Source organism: Leptinotarsa decemlineata, unplaced genomic scaffold, assembly GCF_025532065.1.
Source record: "Leptinotarsa decemlineata unplaced genomic scaffold, Ldec_3_MD MMD2_tig00000035_RagTag_RagTag, whole genome shotgun sequence".
NCBI lineage: Eukaryota > Metazoa > Arthropoda > Insecta > Coleoptera > Chrysomelidae > Leptinotarsa > Leptinotarsa decemlineata.
This window is the reverse complement of record NW_027412540.1, coordinates 3,170,921-3,176,788: the sequence shown is the minus strand read 5'-3', so window position 1 is coordinate 3,176,788 and position 5,868 is coordinate 3,170,921. Positions and strand designations below refer to the sequence as shown.

Below are 5,868 nucleotides of genomic sequence, written 5' to 3'. Positions count from 1 at the left end.
TTTTGGCTTCCTCTTCGATCTGTCACTTTTCGTTGCGGGTTTTTTCTGTCGCACAACACTTTTGGATTCTTTCTTTTCTTTAAAGTCAGTGACAATCGATGAAGATGCCTTAGTAACCTTCCTCTTGATTGTTCTAGATTTCTTATCAACACCAAGAGGAAGGGTAGATGAAGAGTGTTTGAGTGATGATAATTGCGAAACGATCGGATTTTCAATAATAATTTGCTCATTTGGTTCTGGCACATCTGCAAAGTTAACGAAGTCGTTAATATCAAAATCATTTATCGAATCTTGACTCGATAAATGTAATACTGGAATATTTTCAAAATCAGTCTGATCGATATCAACAAGTGGTGAACCATCTTCAGCAATCAATAGCGGCATAGAGCTCATGATTATTAAGGTCTGAGGAATGATATGTGATAGCAATAGAATGTGGATAGGAAAGGTGATGATGTTACTGAGACCTCACCATTCATAGAAGAAAATAAACTAGCGCATGCGCTCTTTCATCAACTGGCACATGCGCTCTCTCACTAAACTATTCACGCATGTAACAATCTTTGTCATTTAAGAGGAAAACTTTGTATTGCATGCATGTATTTTTAAATGTTAGAAAAATAATACAAATAAATTCAAAATATATATATATTTATTAATAATAGAGGACAATAACGATAATAAAAAATGAAAAATGTTAATATGTCTCTGTGGATGTGGAACGTTTATTGACTCTATTCCTCAATAGTTGTTGCTCGTGCGTCAAACACCAACATTGAAAAAAATGGATTCTCCTATTGGGGTAGAGTTGACCAACCTTCTCACACAGATCCCAAGTACTTCTACATGCATTGCATACATGATTCCAACAATTCATGGAATATGTATCACAACGCAAACAACGTTGCAGTGGAGTTGGAACGGCAGCACAGGTACCACAAATATTTCTACAGATACCTATATTGTTAAATATTATAGGTTCGGAACACTTCAGACACTGTAACTGTTGTTGACGATAATCCGATTCTGTTCACTTTGGTGGATGAGAAGGAGGCGATAGTTGAATCCGCAACACGCAATCACTACACATACCAGTACATGGATTGATTGAATTCTTAGGTCTACTTATTTGACAAAAGTAGCACACAATAGCCCCTGCAATCATCATTGGGTAGACACACACTTTTGGTTTTTCATTCCACTCTTTTGGAAACGGCATTTTACTAATTCGATTAGAAATATTAAGAGATGACTTACAGAAACTCTGAATGCTCTCTCCTATACCTACGATCTCTATTTATACAAATCAACATCATGTGGAAGTATAGTGGGATAACTTCTCCTACTATTCCACTCTAAACGAGTCAAGTGGGAGTCGCATCACCTCCTATATAAGTTGACTTGCAAACCTAGAGTTCATTCATTCACTCTCTATAACTGTGAGCAAACAACAACAAGATGAATTCTGCAAAAATAAATGCTGCATTAAATAGAATATCTGCTGTTGATGAAAACAATTGGATAGACGAATCAGATGATGAGGATGTCAATGTTCCGCTAGAGGAAGTAATAGTTGAAGCAGAAGATGTTGGAGTCGATGAAGATGAGATAGACGAAGTTGAAAACGAGGCCAACCAAAGCGACGAAGATGATGACGTGATGGAGTTTGAGAGGGTCATGGATGAAGAAGGAGATGATGAAGGGATAAAAGCTGACACAACTGAAGGTGATGGTGCTATGAGGATCGGTATGCGAACACTCAATGTCAGTGAGACACTGGAAGATCCCTTGGATTTGTATTGTGCAATGGATGCATACGTATTGATCAGCACAATAGATGGAGAGAACAAAAAACTATGTTGGTGCTGCTTTCGGTTTTATTCGCATAGAAACAATAATGGAGGGTGGTATGCCCATGTCAACACCCACAACACTGTCTCAATTATGGAAATGGGACAGAATTGGTGTGAAGCTTGCGAGAGGCCACTAACAAACTTCACCCGAGTATCTACATGTATTATATGTAATAATGTCCAACCTGTGGCACAATAACCGTGGACCTACTGGTCAAAAAAAAAACAACAGCCCTTTTCAGGGCTACATTATTCACACAAACAGTAGTTAGTTGTATTAGTATTCATAGATTATGTGACAAATGAATACTTTGACTAATAAAAGTCTAAGTTGGAAATTTGTTAGTCTTTGAATATCTATACATTATATGACAAATAAATTACTATTTGTTAGTCTTTGAATATCTATACATTATATGACAAATAAATTACTACTTTGACTGAAAAGTCGAAATTTGGAATTTGATAGTCATTGAATATCTATGCATATGATGAGTACTACTTTAAATGAAAGTTGAAGTTGGCATTTTGTCAATCATTGTATGCATATAATGATGAATACTTTCACATACATATATTTCGTTTGAGATTATAATGTTAACATAATGTTAACAATGGTATGAATCTGTGTCTGTTTGAAAGTATAATGGTAGCTCTGAAAAGAGCTTTTTTTTTATTGTTTCAGTCTTTAATTGTAGCCCTGAAAAGGGCTGTTATTTTTTTATTAATCCATGCAATGATATGGACTAACGCTCCTCATCATCAGAAACAATAATTATGGTATCGTCATCTGAATCAGATGATATACTGATGATATCATCCTCATAGTAGTCATCTGAATCAGATGATATACTCATGATGTCGTCGTCGTCATAATCATCTGAATCAGATGATATACTAATCACATCATCCGCATTATTATCGTCAACAGCATCTATGTCGTCCTGAATACCTTGTTCCACTCGTTCTGCGAAATCATCAGGAAGATCATAGATTCGCTGCAGAAATTGAGCGAAGGTTGTACTCAAATGATCAGACGTTGAATCTATTTCATGTACTTGGATGGGTCCTGTACTCGACATTGTGGAAGAATGATATAGAACTGGGATTGTTGCTATATTTATATTGGAAGAAATGAAATGGAGGGGTGAAATGTAGAACAGTGTTTGAGATTCGAAAACATCAAGAATGAAACTCTGAGCGATTATTATGAGAAATTCTTAGTGATTATTATGGAAAAAAACTAATAAGAGGGGGAGGAAGGGAGAGGAAGGGAGGAAGACACTGCCCCAGCCTCGCAGTGCCTCGTGTACACCAACCAAAAAGTGTGTACTCCGTGGAAGAAAGGAAAGGAAATGATGGACGAGTAGATGATTATATGTCATCATCGGAATTGAGGACATCATCATCGATCAGGATTGGGGATGGCGGAGGACTATCCTCGATGAGGATAGGGGATGGTGGAGGACGTCTAACGTCAAGCTCGTCATCAGCATCATCGCCAGAGTCGTCGTCGTCATCATCGTCGTCGTCGCTGCTCATTGGGACAATGTCATCATAAGCAGGGTCCCACCATCCGTCAGGATCTGGATATTCCGAATCGTCCAAGTGTCCTTCGTCACTGCCAGTGACATGTTGAACTTGCATCCTGATGTCGTGATCCCGGTATTCATATGGCGGACTGTGGGGTGCCGTGGTAGAAGAGACTAGCGGTACCTGGCTGTTATCCCAGTAATTGAAGTTGTACCCCTGATCGGGCAGCTATAGGGTTCGGAGGTTGAATCGGGTTCCATCTCGATGCTAGCTGATCAACTGAATGTTTCATCAGATGATTTCTACTTTTATACTTTCGAGAGGGAGTGGGAGAGGAGTGGGACATTGAGTAGGGGTAAATTGCAGTGTGACATAAGACATATTCAATGAGTAGGGGTAAATTGCAAAGTGACATAAGACATATTCAATGAAAGAGATACTTGAATGGATAAAATACAAATGAAATATACTTGTCGATTTCTCTATGAAACATGTCTATTTTTTTATTTTTTAAATTTTCTTCACATGAAATTATTTACAAGTGATTAGAGAACACAAAAATTGATGTGAGGTATTTGTCTAGAAGAACTTGGAATTGAAATAAAAAAATAATAATAATAATAAGAGGAAGTGAAGAAAAATGCTCCAACCATCGCATTGTTCAATGTGTACCAAACCAAAAAACAGTGTACACCCTTTATTTCACTTCCTTTTCCTTTATTCAATATAAACTTAACAAATATAAACTTAAAACTACCATAATTAAATATTCCTAACTAACCTAAAACTAATCTTATATTTACACTTTATCTACAAAAAGAGTGTCCATAACTGTCACTACTTTTTTGTACAGCTCTATCGAAGAGGTCTCTGCTTTACACCTTTCCTGCAGAGATGCATAATTCCGATCTATTTCGGCCATTTCCTTTTGGATTTCCCTCCGTCGGTTATCCATTTCAGCCATTTGTCGCTTCATGGTAACCAACGCGGCCTCGCTAGATCGGGAAGCTCGTTCTGCTTCCTTACATCTCTGCAGAAAAACACTCAAGGCAAACTTTCAAGGCAAACCTTCTTCACAGCCCTGACTTCCTCCTCCTCCTCGAATAAGTCAGGGCTAGAAGATCTGCACCTAACTCGCGAACGCGAAGTGGTTGCTGGTCACCTGTCACCGCTCTCGAAGATGCTGCCTCCTCCTGATCAGCGGACACCGGCAGAATAGACGCCACAGCATTATTCACCTCCTGTGTATTGGTTGCCATTCTGAAAAAGAAGAAATAATACAAAGTTAGTTGATATAAAAAATAACATTCTTAATTTACTTACTCAAATATCAAGTTGGTCGTTGGAAGCTACTGCCTTGAAGTGGAGTGGACTGCTCTCGATGAGATGACTTCTCGAACTGAATGTTGTAGAGTGCTCTCCGGAGGGTATCGACTTCGATGCGTGAGTGGTGGGAAAATGGTGGGAGTGCACATGCGCGTTGAGGGTAGGGGTGTACATGCGCAAATGTTGGGAGTCGGGGGCGGGGCTTCGGGGAGGGGAGGGGTGGGGCTTCGGAAAGGGGGCGGGGCTTCGAGAAGGGGCAAAAAAACGCGCCCCGGATGCAAGTGGTGGATGTTGAGCGCCCCAGGCCGCGAAGCGGCCTGCTGAGCGATCGTGAAGCGATCGCGAAGCGATCGCTTCGCGATCGCCTATTAACCTATCGTAAGTATGCAGCTAACCTAACGTAACTGTTAACCTAACCTAACGAGGGAATACTAACCTAACACCTAACCTAACGTAAATATGCAGCTAACCTAACGTAACTATTAACCTAACCTAACGAGGGAATACATTCACCATGTTGGTTCCATTAATACATCATCAGTTGGTTTTGGTTTTGGTTGTATTATTCTATGATTTGGATTAATGTTCAGTCCTGGATATCCCAGTCCACCTGATGATGATGGCTTGACTTTATAGTTTCTCTCCAAAACTTCTTTATGGTTTTTCTCCAACACTTCAACTCTCTGTTCCAGTACATCATACTTTTTCATTGTAGTCCCTGTTATGTTTGACATAGCATCAAATTTTTTATTTGTAGACGCTGTTATGTCAGACATTTTTATGTCTACATCACTTGTAAGTTTAGCAAATTTACGAGTGAAAGTTATCCGAGCCTCTGCAATTTTATCGTCAAATGCTTGCCGGGCGTCCCGAGCAATATTGCCTATTGTGGATTGTATTGCAGCTTGTAGGGCTAGAAGTATAACTTCCTTTGTTCCATTAATTTCCCCTCAAGATATGATACAGTTACACAATCACTCTTGTCAATTGGTTCACTTGTATTTTTCAATATTTTCCTTTGCATGTCATAATGACCATCTTTTGTTAATTTAAAACCATTCCCAGGAGGACCTCGAATGACATTACCACCCCATTTTCTTTTTCTACCAAACTTATCGATTGTTTTAGACATTGTGCACTCTACGATGATTCTCTT

At 39.1% G+C, this 5,868-nt stretch overlaps 1 long non-coding RNA gene across 1 annotated transcript; it reads right to left on the bottom strand.

The window, feature by feature from the left end:
* Positions 1-4,111: 4,111 nt before the first annotated feature.
* Positions 4,112-4,848, bottom strand: LOC141480968 (uncharacterized). The gene is made up of 2 exons (XR_012464673.1): positions 4,710-4,848; positions 4,112-4,646 (listed from the first exon to the last, which is right to left on the bottom strand). It is a non-coding gene; the product is annotated as an uncharacterized lncRNA (long non-coding RNA).
* Between the last annotated feature and the right edge of the window lie 1,020 nt (positions 4,849-5,868).